This window comes from Hyla sarda, chromosome 6, assembly GCF_029499605.1.
Source record: "Hyla sarda isolate aHylSar1 chromosome 6, aHylSar1.hap1, whole genome shotgun sequence".
Taxonomy (NCBI): Eukaryota; Metazoa; Chordata; class Amphibia; order Anura; family Hylidae; genus Hyla; species Hyla sarda.
In genome coordinates, this window is record NC_079194.1 from 120,864,798 (window position 1) to 120,881,057 (window position 16,260).

At 43.8% G+C, this 16,260-nt stretch overlaps 1 protein-coding gene across 2 annotated transcripts in view; it reads left to right on the forward strand.

Annotated features, from left to right (window-relative positions):
- CHCHD6 (coiled-coil-helix-coiled-coil-helix domain containing 6) overlaps positions 1-16,260 on the forward strand; it is a 343,619-nt gene that overhangs the window by 278,139 nt on the left and 49,220 nt on the right. Inside the window, exon 9 of one of the 2 annotated variants that reach the window (XR_008844998.1) lies at positions 200-278. The exons of the other annotated variant lie outside the window; for it this stretch is intronic. The gene's annotated coding sequence lies outside the window, so the exon portion shown is untranslated. The remainder of the gene's footprint in view (positions 1-199; positions 279-16,260) is intronic. 2 annotated transcript variants of the gene reach the window in all.

A 16,260-nucleotide genomic window follows, 5' to 3' on the forward strand; every position in this document is an offset into this window, starting at 1 on the left:
ACAATGCAGTATTGCTGTCCGTTTTACAGATACATTAAATAGAAAATATAGAAATATGGAGAAATAAATACAAAAGTGCAGTGTGAACCTAGCCTTACATGGCCAGCCATCAGATAGTTTTTTTTTTTTTTTTGTAGATAAGACAACAATTCATTCTAAGGGCAAAAATAACAAGCGTTTCTTTCTGTACATCATTTAGGAAGTTGCAGTATATTAACAGCCAGAGAGCAAATGGGAGCCAGCCTTTTGTTAAATTTAAATCTATCTTGTCAGGAAAAGTAAGTATCATTTAACTTTATTAACAACCTCTACTCGGCTTCTGCAGATCTTCTGAGATTTTTTATCAGACAGATTCAGCCGTGCATTACCATTTGCTATTTCACTGTCTAAGAAGTTCGGAAACTATAATCTTCTGTCGTTTTCTTGAGCCAAATGTTTAGCCATCTGCGATCTCCTATCCGCTGGTGCGAACCATTAACAGTCTTTATCTAATTAATATCTTATTTTATTTATTTGCTGATAGTCTTCATCTGCCAAGCAACAAATTACACAGTGCATGTAGATTGCGAGCTCTGTGGACGTCAGAGCTGGTTCTGTGGGCTTCGGAAGTGGGATCTTCAGACAAATAATAATAGAAAGCTGGTTAGACTATCTGCCAGCTTATCACAGTTGATATTAAGCACAATTACTTGCCTCACTGTAATCGTTCTATAATTAAAGACTGTGTGCTATACCTGCTGTCTTCTGTGTGTCTGATGTTTTGTTGCCAGGAGGATCCATAGACCCTGGTAGTAAAATCCCGATTTGTGTTTGACCCAATTTCACATGATTTGCAGTACCAGAATTTTGTCCCAATTCTAAAATTTACTACTTCTGTCTGAAGTCTTAAAGGGATACACTGCCCCTAGACATCTTTTCCCCTATCCAAAGTCTGATTGCAGGGGTCACACAGCTGGGAACTCCCGTGGTCTCTCCTGCAGCTCCCCAGTCATCTGCTGCATGGTGTGCAGTTTGCTCGGTGCCTAATGATGGGCAATACAGGGGCTGGACTCCCCCTCCCATAGACTTGCATTGAGGGGGCGGGGCCGTGACGTCACAATCCTCTGGCCCCTGTATTGTGAGTACCCCTTTAAGTTGAAAACTCTGAAAAAGGTGTAGTTGCATTTTGAAATAAAGGTTACAAATACATCATCATCATTCATGACAAATATAAACACATAGTCAATTGTCATAGATCATACCGCCTCCCTACCTAATCCTGTAAGGCTGCTTTCACACTATAAAAATACCTCAGTTATAAACGGCCGTTCTAAAAACCCAGGAAATCGGTCGTTAAACGGCCGTTAGAAAATCCCATTATAGTCTATGGGATTTTTCTAATAGCCGTTTTAACCCATTATCGCCCGTTATTAATAACGACCGTTATTTTGTGATGGGCGAATAAACGGGAGAAATTGTGCATGCTCTATTTCTCCCGTTACTATCGCCCGTCACAAAATTTTCAAGATTTTTATGACGGACGTTCATTACGGATGAATTTTTATAGTGTGAATTGGGGCCTAAATTGTCTAGGTGCAAATTATACTGCCCCCTGTCTCTACTTTAAAAGTATATAAGTAAGAATAATACTGCCTTTTAGGAATGTCCCAATACAATTTTTTTGTATGAATACTGATACTCATTGATATCAATTATGGATACTTTTTTTTATGTCCTGGTACAGCAGAGGTGGCTCTAGACTTTGTGAAGGCTTGAGCGAAAGTAAAACATGAGGACATCACTGACACTTATAATTAAGATATGCCCCCAGTAGTTACAGTAGGTACAGAATCCCCCCTATTAGGTAGAAGCCCCTGGTAGGTCGGGAATCCTCCCCTTTTGGGTAGAAGCCCTCAAAAGATAGCTAAGTAGGGAATCCCCCTATTAGGTTAAACCTTTCATGAGTACCAGTGCAGGTACTCATGAAAATGTATTGGGATATCCCTACTGCCTTCCTGTCTGTATCTGTAAATGATGTAGGTACAGATAGTACTGCCTTTCTCTGTCTCTTCCTGTAAATGAAGTAGGCAGGTAGCACTGCTTCCTGCCTCTTCTGTAAATGATGTAGCCACAGATAGCACTCTCTCTTTGTCTCTTCCTGTAAATGATACAGGCACAGATAGTACTGTCACTGCCTCTCCATATAAGTGATGCAGGTACAGATAGGATTGCTTCCCTTTCTCTGCCTGTTAATTATCTATGTACAGTTTGTGTTGTCTCTCTATACAATGTACACTATTTAGTCTCCAAGCTTTCTCCAAAAAAATCTCAATAGAAATTGTAATAACTTGACAAAAGACGAAGGTGGAGATTTATGAAAACCTGTACAGAGGAAAAGTTGTTGAGTTGCCCATAGCAACTAATCAGATCGGTTCTGTAATTTTTGAAAAGGCCTCTGAAAAATTAAAGAAGCGATCTGATTGGTTGCTATGGGCAACTCAGCAACTCTCCCCTAGACAGGTTTTGATAAATCTCCCCCGAAGTTTCCAGGAGTTAGTAGTGAATTTTAGTGGAAATACTATAACTACCCACCAGTACTATTAATGGAAGCTATAGTGCCCTTATAATACAGCTACTTTATATTTATGGCTACAATAAAGCTGACATAATATTTAATCTCATTCTCTTCATTAATCTGAACTTCCTTTGAAACGTGCTCCTCATTTGCATTTGAAAGGCTGAGAATGGTATCTGAAACTTCCTGATCACACGACATATCAGATCACAACATACCGAAAATTTTGCTTTAACGGGTCCCTTCAGGTCGTGCATTAATAAACATTTGACTGGAAGACGAGTGAGCGGCCCATTTGCCTCCATAAATCATCCAACTTTAACCACAACTAACCCTCCAGCTCAAGGAATCACCGTAGAAAATTACGATCCGGTTCTCAGACGTTTAAACTTTATAGCACAACATTATTGTTATATGGCGCCATATATTTCACACAGGTTCGTCTGCGCCACTCATGTCACCCCTGAACCTGATTTCAATGCATACTCCTCACAACAATGTGACTATATTGGTTGCCATAGCGTTGACTGGATTGGGCGTTTGAAGTTAAGTTATTATGAACGTTACTTTATAAATTCTTTTCTAAGGCGGTGATGTCATGGGCAGTAACTCACCAGCAGCAGATAAGTCTCAGCTATTGTGGTGGTAAACAATCTGTATATGAATCAGACCTGACGGAAATGCTACTTCAGATTTACATCCGTATTGGGCATGTGATGCGGGGGCGACTAGCCAGCCTTAGCTATACATCATGTCTCTCATGCAGACTTGGCACTTAGCTCGATAGTCTAGTACGGTTTATAGAATAATATAGAATTTCTTTAATTAACTTACACAATTATCTGTACATCTTGATAATCCTAATAAAAGCAGTTCAACCATTTTTTGGATTTTGACACGGATTTATAGTGTCTCTGTTATTTAAAAGAAACATCTGACTTGTCAAAGAAATGTGTGGTGGCCCAGTACGGGAGGAGTCACCCCGTACTCTTGCTGCCCTGTTAGGCAGCCTCCCTACAGTGTACCCTGGGCCCCCTTGCTTTCCCCCCCCCCCCCATGTAAATATGTTTCTACTGTATTATACCATGTAATGTGTTCTGAAAGCGTTGTCATTTTAAGACTGTTTACCATGTGACTTGTCATGTGATTGTTGCCCAGGAGATACCAGTGACCAGGTGATCCAAGTGATGTCCTATGGGCTCCCTGCTAGTCTTTATATAAGCCCTGGGTGGACCTAGCTCTCTCTCTTTCCATACAAGTCTTTGCTGAGGTCAAGTCGAGTCATAGAGAGTGTCCAGAGTCATAGGAGGCCTCAAGTCCAGTCTGCAGCCACAAACAGCTACAAGTAAGCCACAGTCTCAGTATTGTCAGTCATCAGTCAGTCTCAGTCACCAATTGTCAAGTCAACGTGGCCTGCATTAAATTGACCCCATCTACTACAAGTCCCAGCAATCCCTTAAGGTCTCTGAGTCACTGGTCACCTCCATGGGCCCTGGCTGAACTGTATAGACTTTTCTACCTGTCTAACCTCAGTAAAGCTACCGTTGTCCGTAACTTGTCGTTGGAGTCATTATTGCCCCTGTGCCTTGCTCTGGATCCAGCGGTATACCTTCAGGTGGTATTGAGGATAAACCACGCCCTGGCGTCACGAATACAAGGGGTTAATGCCATCTGCCCCAGGGTAATTCCATCAGCCCTGCATCTCACACCCCATACCACACATGTCGAAATTTTGATCGGTCTGGGTCTCAGTGCCCTTCACTACCCTGCTTTCTGCAGTCTCTGTGCAGTTGTACTAGAAGGGCTCTAAACATTTACAATTATTCCATCTAGTGCAACTGAACAGAGATCAAGGAAAACAGGTGAGCTCGACGCATAACAGAGTGGAGCTTGCGCAGACACTTACGATGTTTCAGAGACCACGCCTCCTTTTTCAAGTATGGAGAAGGAGGCGTGGTCTCCGAAACTTCGTAAGTGTCGGCGCAAGCTCCACTCTGTTCCCCTTCGTGAAAGCTAAAGGGAGCTCGGGCATGGGCTGAATATTTTCAACAGCTTGGAGAGTGTCTAGCGTGTCTGCGAAGGTGCACCTTGGGTGATACATTTTCATTCTGTTATATTTTGTATTGTCCATTTTATTGCAATACCGGCTTAAGAAATTGTGAATTTATGCAAGATATTCACTAAAAGCAAATGAGAAAAGCAAGAAAGTTGTGTGTGGCATTTAATTTTTACTCTATCGAGTGCTTCTCCCCTCTCGTTCTAATGATCATGGTGTTCTCTGCACTATGACCCCAACCAATCAAAACTTTTGACTTGTCAAATGTTTCTTTAAGTAGGATCACATGTACCATATTTTGCTGTGTTTTTGTTGCTGCATATTTTCCCACCCATTAAAGTCAAGGAGTAACAAAATATACAGCTGCTTTGGCTACCCATTGACTTCTATACGTGGCAGCTAATGCTAATTAGCTAATTTCCCTTTGAGGTCTATGAGAAATGTCTTTTCATGCAGAACGAATTTTGGTGCAGGAATCGACACAGATTTACACCCAAATCAGCAGTGCAAGCCTACCATGGGTGTGTTCACATGTTCAGGTTTTTTGATGCTGTACAAATGGTAAATGAAGGTTGTGTATAAAAGAGAGACTGAAGGAGGAGATTTATCAAAACCTATCCAGACTAAAGTTGCTGAGTTGCCCATAGCAACCAATCAGATTGCTTCTTTCATTTTTGAAAAGGCCTCTGAAAAATTAAAGAAGCAATCTGATTGGTTGCAATGGGCAACTCAGCAACTTTTCATCTGGACAGGTTTTGATAAATCTCCCTCTGAGACTTCTCATCTTAGATCCATTCCTGACTTTAGAACAGTGTTTCCCAACCTTTTTCGTCTCAGGGCACCCCGCGAAAAAAAAATTGCGGGGCACCCCTACCAAAGTTGACGAGCAAAAAAAAAAAAAAAATTAATTTAAAAAAATGTTAAAGGCAAAAGGCCACAATGCACAATATACAATATCTATTTATCAGTGGTATGTAGTTTAAAGTGCTAATTTATACAGCAACTCACAAGTGATGTCAGCGTTGTTCCCTGTTCTTCTCAGTCTGGTCCGGACCGTACTGACCATTTCTTCCAGCCACAACTCTTCACCTTTAAACCTGCAAAACAAATCTATTAGGCTCCACACTTAACCAACATTAGCCTCCAGATTCCCCTTTTACAAGTGAAGAGGAATATGGGCGTATAGGTGTAAAGGGGTAACAGAGGGGTGCGGAAAGGTGTACATGGGAGACAGGTGTGTAGAGGAGTGTACACGGGTGAAAGATGGGTGTAATTGGGTGACAGAGGGTTGTAGGGGGTGGTAGAGGGGTGTACACGGGTGACAGAGGGGTGTAGAAGAGTGTACATGGGTGGCAGAGGGGTGTAGAGGCGTGTACATAGATGGCAGATGGGTGTAAAGGGGTGTACATGGGTGGCAGAGGGGTGTAGAGGAGTGTACATGGGTGGCAGAGGGGTGTAGAGGAGTGTACATAGGTGGCAGAGGGGTGTAGAGAAGTGTACATGGGTAACAGAGGTGTGTACATGGGTGTAGAAGAGAGTACATTGGTGGCAGAGGGGTGTAGAAGTGTGTACATGGGTGGCAGATGGGTGTAAAGGGGTGTACATGGGTGGCAGAGGGGTGTACAGGGGTGACAGAGTAGTGTACATGGGTGGCAGAGGGATGTAGAGGAGTGTACATGGGTAACAGAGGGGTGTACATGGGTGACAGAGGGGTGTAGAGGAGTGACAGATGGGTGTAGAAGAGTGTACATGGGTGGCAGAGGGGTGTAGAGGCGTGTACATGGATGGCAGATGGGTGTAAAGGGGTGTACATAGTAACATAGTTCATAAGGTTGAAAAAATACCAGAGTCCATCAAGTTCAACCTATAACCCTAATGAGTCCCTACTGAGTTGATCCAGAGGAAGGCAGTCAGAATAAATCCCTGGATCAACGTTCTATCCCTATAAATCTAATATACATTACCAGCAATGTTCTTACTCTCCAAAAGTGCACCCAGACCCCTTTTAAATTATTTTTCACCATGACCACCTCCTCTGGGAGAGAATTCCACAGTCTCACTGCTCTTACAGTAAAGAACCCCTGTCTGTGCTGGTGTAGAAACCGTCTTTCCTCTAAACGTAGAAGATGCCCCCTTGTCATAGATACAGTCCTGGGTATAAATAGATCATGGGAGAGATCTCTGTAAGGTCCCCTGATATATTTATACATAGTTATTAGGTCGCCCCTAAGCCTTCTTTTTCTAAACTAAATAACCCTAATTCTGATCTTTCTGGGTACTTTCTGTAATCCTCCCATTCCCCGTATTACTCTGGTTGCCCGTCTTTGGGTGGCAGAGGGGTGTAGAGGAGTGTACATGGGTGGCAGAGGGGTGTAGAGGAGTGTACATGGGTGGCAGAGGGGTTTAGGAGTGTACATGGGTAGCAGAGAGGTGTAAAGGGGTGTACATTGGTGGCAGGGGGTGTAGAGGCGTGTACATGGGTGGCAGATGGGTGTACACGGGTGACAGAGGAGTGTACATGGGTTACAGAGAAGTGTACATGGGTGGTAGAGGAGGGACAGGTGGGTGTACATGGGTGGCACAGGGGTGTAGAGGAGTGTACATGGGTGGCAGAGGGATGTAGAGGAGTGTACATGAGTGGCAGAGGGGTGTAAAGGAGTGTACATGGGTGGCAGAGAGGTGTAAAGGGGTGTACATGAGTGGCAGAGGGATGTACATTGGTGGCAGAGGGGTGTACATGGGTGACAGGTGGGTGTAGACGAGTGTACATGGGTGGCAGAGGGGTGTAGAGAAGTGTGCATGGGTGACAGAGGGGTGTAGAGGAGTGTACATTGGTGGCAGAGGGGTGTAGAGGAGTGTACATGGGTGGCAGAGGGGTGTAGAGAAGTGTGCATGGGTGACAGAGGGGTGTAGAGGAGTGTACATTCGTGGCAGAGGGGTGTAGAGGAGTGTACATGGGTGGCAGAGGGGTGTAGAGGAGTGTACATGGGTGGCAGAGGGGTGTAGAGGAGTGTACATGGCTAACAGAGGGGTGTACATGGATGATAGATGGATGTAGAAGAGTGTACATGGGTGGCAGAGGGGTGTACATGGGTGGCAGATGGGTGTAAAGGGGTGTACATGGGTGGCAGATGGGTGTAAAGGGGTGTACATTGGTGGCAGAGGGGTGTAGGAGAGTACATGGGTGGCAGAGTGGTGTACATGGGTGGCATAAGGGGTGTAGAGGAGTGGCAGAGGGGTGTACATGGTTGACAGAGGAGTGTACATGGGTGGCAGAGGGGTGTACATGGGTGACAAAGGGGTGTAGAGGAGTGACAGGTGGGTATAGAAGAGTGTACCTGGGTGGCAGAGGGGTGTAGAGGAGTGTACATGGGAGACAGGGGTGTAGAGGACATGAGACATGAGTGATGTGAAGGGGGGGGGGGGCTGTGGACATGACATGGTACAGTGCCTTAAGCAAGCCATTTTCTTCCCTTGACCTTCCTTCTCCGGTAGGGCACCGAACCAGGGCTCCGGCAGGGCACTCATTCACTGCACCGCAGGGGGAGGGGGACCCTGGGGCAAGGGTCAATACACCGGCATGGCGCAACTTCTGCGTTCTTCCCCTCTCTGGTAGGGCACTAACTCACTGGGCCGCAGGGGGAGGGGGAGGGGGATGCTGGGGGATGCACACATGCACGCACGCACAGAAAAGCGCATACAGTGCACACAAACTTCCCTCCTGCGTTGCCGGGGCGGGAAGTTTAAAAAAAAAAAAAAAAAAAAAATTTTAACAGTGTGCCGCGGCACCCCGGTTGGGAATCACTGACGTAGAACATACCATTAGGCTTGTGTCAAACACAATGTTTTTGGAAATCGGCCACTTCACTTTTTGTTGCAGTTTTTTTGACCCAGTGCCTGAAGTGAATAAAGCAGAACAAGAGATATTAGCTCTTTCCTTTCTCTGAAGCAAAAACTGTAGTGTTTATCCAAAGAGGCCTGTGTGTGATGCCAGCATAAATATGTTTGTACTATATAAGTAACATAAATAGATAAATAGTAAAACCAAGATATTTTATTAATATATTTTGCCTACAGTGATTAAAGATAACAACACGTATTAGATTAATGTCAGTTTAACCCAGCTCAACATCTGATGTAACTGGGGATTGTGAGGGGGTCTTCTGACTATTCTTGGAGAACAGGGGGAAAAAAGAATTGGATATGTTTGATTTCAGCTGTCTGATCCTTTTCTTCTCATGGAGATAACCAGACTCCAGAGGAGCTTGGCAGGTGCTTCCTCCTTATTTAGGACATATGCACACTCATCTAAACTGAGAGTGCATGTGTATGGGGGAACAGAGGAGAGAGCTAAGAGCTATGTTATCATTCAAATTAATATTCATTGGGGGCTTTACCCCTGTCCGGACCCCATAGTATACGTATTGCTAATCTGTTTCTGTGCTTAAATCTGATTGGCTTAGCATGTGGTCTCACAAAAGAAGATGTGACTGCCCAAAAGCCTCCCAGCACAAGCCTGCAAGCTTCCCCTATGGACTTACCCCAATATTGGAAAACAACTCAAAAAAGTAAAGAGGCCGATTATCGGGTGAATGAACTTTCCTTGAAACACCCTGTGTAAACACTTGATGTGTGGCCAATAGTCATGGCTGTACGAATGATCCAGTATTGATCAAGCCTTGTGAAGGCTCAACAAATGGAGATGGGTGCTCACTATTGGCAGCCAGTAGGCCTGTCTAAAAGAGCCGTAAGACACCTCATTTAAATGAATTACCCCAAGAGTACATATTATAAGCCAACATTGATTATAACTCAGAAATCAATGACAGGTCCTCTTTTATATCATTTAGGTGAACATTATACACATCAGCAGGGAAGTCCTACTTTGCAGCCCTAAGGTTACAGCCTAATAGCAGTAATAATGAAATAATTCAATAAATTAAAGTCTAACCTTTCTGTAACAATCCCCTAATTAAACTCTTAATGCTAATTAATTCAACGTAGGTCTCATTTACATGAGCATTATACAGGGATCCTGATGAGGAAAAGAATCGTATCCCAGCAGAGGAACTAGAAAAACTTCTCCAATATTCGTTTTTTGTGTTGTTATAATGGTTTAAAAAATAAAATAAAAATTATAAATTTTTGTAAAACTGATCGAGACCGTATTGTGCCTGAGATCATAGGCTTAAAACTCAGGAATAAGTTGCTTTGTTGTAGTTTTACAGGTCATTTCAGACACATTGGGGGAGATAATTTATAGTAGGTGCTCCAGAATTTTGGCAATATTTATTGGTTATTGGACAGCCTTTTGAAACAATTTAGACAAAAGAATTGAGATTTGTAATTGGCTTGACTATGGGGCATGGCTTAAAAGACGGAGGTATGGCTTCAACTTTTTGGTGCACTTTTTTTTACTTAAAATTAAGCCAATATAAAATTATCCTTAATGGTCTATTCACACACACAGTATTCTGCGCAGATTTGATCCACAGGATTTTCTGTTCCAGTTTCAATGTAAACTAAATGACTGAACACAGCTTCAAATCCTGCGCATCAAATCTGCGCAAAATACTGTACGTGTGAATAGACCCTAAAACAGCCCAAGCCACTCTAGCGCATCTTTAATCCATCTAGTCTCCCCTATAAGGGAGATAATCAAAAACATTTTTTAGACATTGCGTTATTTTTATATCGTTATTGCTAGAAAAATATAAAATGACATTAAGGAAAGGACATTAGGAAATCTGTCTTCAGTGTCAACTGCAACAACAGGTGACACTGATGACAACAATACTTACCTGATCCCGATCCGTGCTCCGGTTCTCCCTCAGTCTTCCTCCGTATCTTCTGTTCTGGGGCCGACTTGGGGCATGGGTGGAGCTTAGTGACATCACTGCTGCTGTTTGCTCCAAGTTGGCCCCGGAACGGAAGATAAGGAGGAAGATTGCGAAAGAACCACAGCACTAAACAAGACCAGGTAAGTATCATTGTCATCAGTGTCACCTGCACTACCTGTCTGTACCAGTATGTGACAGATTAGTGTAGGTGACACTGATTACAGATTGCCCACCAGGACCGAGGGCATACAGGCACACCAACGCGTCCTGGGACTTGAGGATCAAGGGCTTACCTGTATGCCCTCAGCGTTTCCGTTCACTTCCGGTAACTGGGCGGTGAACGGAACGGGATGCCTGCTGAAATCGTTCAACAGGCATCACGTGCCAATGCCTGGGATTTGTAGTTTGGCAACAGCTGGAGGGCCACAGTTTGGAGATCACTGTGCAGTGGTCTCTAAACCGTGGCCTTTCAAAACTACAACTCCCAGCATGCACGAACAGCAAACGGCTGTCTGGGCATGCTGGGAGTTGTAGTTGCATGCCTCCAGCTTTTGAATAACTACAACTCCCAGCATGCCCTTTGGCTATCAGTGCATGCTGGGAGATATAGTTTTGCAACAGCTGGAGGCACACTGGTTGAAAAATACTAAGTTAGGTAACAGAACATAACTCAAGGTTTTCCAACCAGTGTGCCTCCAGCAGTTGCAAAAGTACAACTCCCAGCATGCACGGTCTGACAGTGCATGCTGAGGGTTGTAGTTTTGCAACAGCTGGAGGTTTTCCCCCCATGTGAATGTACAGGGTACAGTGTACAGTGAATTTCCAGCTGCAAGTTTGAGCTGCAGCAAATTTTCCGCCGCAGCACAAATTCCCAGCGGGAAACTTACTGTTAACCCCCTCCTGTGTGAATGTACCCTTAAAACATAGCACTACACAAAATAAAGGGTAAAACACTACATATTCACCTTTACACTGCCCCCCCCCCCTCCAATAAAAATGAAAAATGTCTCGTACGGCACTGTTTCCAAAATGGAGCCTCCAGCTGTTGCAAAAGAACAGCTCGCAGTCAGTGACTGTCCAGGCATGCTGGGAGTTTAGCAACAGGTGGAGGCACCCTGGTTGGGAATCACTGCTGTTGGATATTTTTTGTGCTGGAAGCAAATGCTGTGCTTGCATCTGGGTCCACCCCTATGCACATCCCTAATTTAGGCCTCAAATGCGCTCTCTCACTGTCGTATTACAAGGCAACAGTTTAGGGTGACATATGGGGTATTTCCGTATTCGGGAGCAATTGCATTACAAATTTTGGAGAGCATTTTCTCCTTTTACCCCTTATGAAAAGGAAACGTTTGGGTCTACACCACCATGTTAGTGTACATTTTTTTTTATTTTTTACACTAACATGCTGGTGTTGCCCTATACATTTCATTTTCACAAGAGGTAAAAGGAAAAAAAGACCCCAATATTTGTAACGCAATTTCTCTTGAATATTGAAGTACCCTATATGTGGACGTAAAATGCTCTGCGGGCGCACAACAGGGCTCAGGAGTGAGCGCGCACTATGTCCATTTGAGGCCTAAATTGGTGATTTGCACAGGGGTGGCTGCATTTTGGAATCTACACCCCTTACGTAACAAGGGGTATAGGGAGCCTTAACACCCCACAGGTGTTTGACAAATTTTTGTTAAATTTGGACATGAAAATTTAAAATTTGTTTTTTTTTCCACTAAAATGCTGCTTTTACCCCAAATTTTCATTTTAACAAGGGGAAATAGGAAAAAATCCCCCCAAAATTTCTAACACCATTTCTTCTGAGTAAGGAAATACCACATATGTGAACGTAAAGTGCTCTGCGGGCGCACTACAATGCTCTTTTGGAGAGAGAATTTGTTTGGAATTGAAAGCCATGTGTGTTTACAAAGCCCCCGTGCTGCCAGAACAGTGGACCCCCCCCCATTTTGGAAAAGACACCCCTCACGGAATGTAACAAGGGGTGAAGTGAGCATTTACACCCCACAGGTGTCTGACAGATTTTTTAAACACTGGTCCATGAAAATGAAAAATTTTATTTTTCATTTGCACAGCCCACTGTCTCAAAGATCTGTCAAATGCCAGTGGGGGTTAAATGCTCACTGCACCCCTTATTACATTCTGATTTTGGAATTCTTGGGAAAAATTTGAAAATTGCTGCTAAATTTTAAAGCCCTCTAATGTCTTCAAAAAGTAAAAACATGTCAACTTTATGAAAACATGTCAACATATGTGAATCAATGTATCATTTATTTGCAATGTCCATTTTCCTTACAAGCAGAGTGCTTCAAAAAATGCAAAATTTACAAATTTTTCATGAAATGTTTGAATTTTTCACCAAGAAATGATGCAAGTATCGACGAAAATGTACCACTAACATAAAGGGTGTGTCCCGAAAAAACTATCTCGGAATCAAATTCATAAGTTAAAGCTTCCCAGAGCTATTAATGCATAAAGTGACAGAGGTCAGATATGTAAAAAACACTCTGTTGCTTAAGGTCAAAATGGGCTTGGTCCTTAAGGGGTTAACAGAGATAAACGGATGTTAACAGTCTGTTGTTTTATATGCCAGTTTAAAAGAAAATAAATCTTTTACCATTTTAACTTTGGTTAACATCAATTTCATATCCTTTATGAGTGACCTTTGTTATGTGTCAATAACAGACATTGCATAACAGATTTGAACAATGTCAATGAAAACATGGCCCAAGACAGATCCTAATTCTCTCACAAGACAGCCGGATCACTGGTTATCTCTGCAGTTGCAATGAAGACTAATGAGCAGTTCAGTACGTTACTTAGCACCGAGCAGTCACTTCCAGGCAGATGTTCCGTTTTAAGTTTTTTGGAGTATATGCAAATAAGTTTCTCCATAATGTTGAGAGGAATAATTGTCATTAGGCGGAATCTGTTTGCCTGGCATTTCCCTTTAAGGTTCCATATCACTCTTGTTTCAGAATTCAGCTGATTAGCCAAAACTGTCTTCTTACAGGATTCATTTGCGGGAAAGCAGACCTGAGAGATATTACAAGCTCAGCAGGCGTTCAGTATTGGACCTGGGGAATTACAATTGCAGCTTGTGATTTGACAGCTACATCTTCATTCTAATGACAAATAGGCTGTTACTCTTCTGAAATTTCCTTTTAATTGTGTAAACTGATCTAAAACAAGTTGAATGTATTAACCTTGTTTAATGTAGAGGTTCATCTGACACATTCTTTTCCGTACCGGTTTGACAGGAGATTTGTATCTTTATAACCCTGCACAATCCGCTACGCTGCTCTCAGTAACTTTTTCTCCATTCATAACCTCACTTGACTACACTGACCTATTACATGCAGCCCTTTCCCCACTAATGGATTTGGGAGTGGACAGGGCATATCCTCTGAAATACTCTGCACTGCTGGAGCCCCCGTTCCTTTAAAGGGTACCTCTCATCAAAAAAACTTTTGATATATTATAGATTAATGTATGCAGAATAACTTTACAATTGCATGTTATTAAAAAATATGCTTCTTTCTATTTAATTTTCCACTTTGAAGAAATGACCACTAGGGGTCTCCCTACCAGTCCTGGCAGCAAGCATTTCAGACTCATGCTGGAGTCCTAAACACTACGAGCTGCCAGTCTGCTTCGTTCACAAAGGAGAACACTCAGAGCTGCCAGCCTGCTTTGTTCACAGCCTGTTTGGCTGTGAACAAAGCAGGCTGGCAGCTCTGAGTGTTTAGGACTCCAGCATGAGTCAGAAATGCTTGCTGACAGGACTGATCGGGAAAAATACAATAGAAAGAAGCATATTTTTCATTAACATGCTATTGGAAAGTTATTCAACATTCATTAATCTAAAATATATCAAAAGTTTATTTGATGAGAGGTACCCTTTAATATGTGACCTTCCTTTTGTCTCCACTGCAGTTCTAACATCATGACACTGACCTCTCCTCACAAACATGTTAATATGCTTGGGAAGTTCATTAGGCACATTCCTGAAATACTCTGTGCTTCTAGTAATGTTTATGTCCCCCTCATTACAGTATGTCATTGCTCATCCAATTCTGCCCTGTCCCTGCTAATGTTATCGCAAGTGGACAGGTCCCCCACAAGATCAATACCGTTATTTTGTGAAATACTCTATGCTTCTGAAGATCAGCTATGCTGCTGCCCCCCTCTTATTATACTATATACAGTACTATATTCCCCTCCTCACATTTACACACGGTCACATGCAGTCCTGCAGGGACGTGCACACATAGATTTAAAAGGGGGATTGAGCCCCTGCTCTATAATGCCCACACTGGCTGGGACCTCCGTAGAGTGATGCAGGTCCCATTCAGCTGACCTGACTGCCGGAGGTCACTTACCTCAGGAATTGTGTTGTGTTAACTTATGTTAAAGGGGAACTCGAGTGGAAACAAGTGGAAAACAAAAGTTTTCAAATCAACAAGTGACAGAAAGTAAAACAGATTTGTAAATTACCACAAAACAAGGCAGAAAATGGGGAGAGCACTCAATGGGCTATATCACCTTATACTGCGTGCAGTAGGGGTGTGAATCGCCAAGAATTTGGCGATTCGATTCGAATCGCGATACCAGTGTGGCGATTCGATATATCCCGATATATCACGATACCGTCTAGGTGACGATACATCGCGATATATCCCGATACATCGCCCACCTGGGAGCATTCATAGATCCCAATAGACGCCGCTGTCAGCTTTGACAGCGGCGATCTAGTACTCCGGTGCTCACTTTTCTCATGTTATCCCGTCCGGGCTGCAAAATAAAAGAAAACGCACTTTATCTTACCTGCCAATGAGCCCCCGGAGCTCCGGTACAGGTGTTGGGTCCCCGGGCTGTATTCTTCTTACTTCCTGTTAGCCCGGCACATCACATGGAGCTTCAGCCTATCACCAGCAGAGGCGGGACATCGCTGCGGCCAGTGATAGGCTGAAGCTCCGTGTGAAGTGCCGGGCTAACAGGAAGTAAGAAGAGTACAGCCCGGGGACCGAACACCTGTACCGGAGCTCCGGGGGCTCATTGGCAGGTAAGATAAAGTGCGTTTTCTTTTATTTTGCAGCCCGGACGGGATAACATGAGAAAAGTGTGCACCGGAGTACTCCTTTAATAGCCAGCCGCGGCGATCGCCGCATGCTGGCTATTAGCGGCGGCCCCCGGCTGATTTTTGCATAGTACGGAGCGGGCACGAGTCGGAGCCCGCTCCATACACCCAGAGCGACGCCGTGTCAGATCCGGCCTGCCCGGCTCCACAAATGTGGAACTTTTATCTCCTGATGCCCAGGACATGCTGTTCCGGGCATCAGGAGATAAAAATTCCACATCCCTAAAAGAATCGATTCAAGAATATTTTGAATCGATTCAGTATCGGCAAATGAAAAAATCGCGATTATCGCGAGAATCGATTTTTTCTTACATCCCTAGCGTGCAGTAGTGTCCTCGGTGACCTGTCATCGAAGCCTCCTGCGGGGTGCACGTACACAAGTGTAAAGCATCAAACACGAAACAACCAAAGAAAACGTAGGTGCACTCACCGCAAAGCAGAGACTGTCGGGTCTGGAAGTCCGATGGCGGGATGCCGGGTCACGGCATAGGCGCTGGTGAAGTGTGGCTTAGTGAGTGAAGTGGTGAAGTGAGGCTACGCCGGCAGTTTCTCACGTAAGTGCGTGCTTCTTCCGGCCTCAAAGGCCGGAAGAAGCACGCACTTATGTGCGAAACTGCCGGCATAGCCTCCAACCGTCACACTTCACCAGCGCCTATTCCCT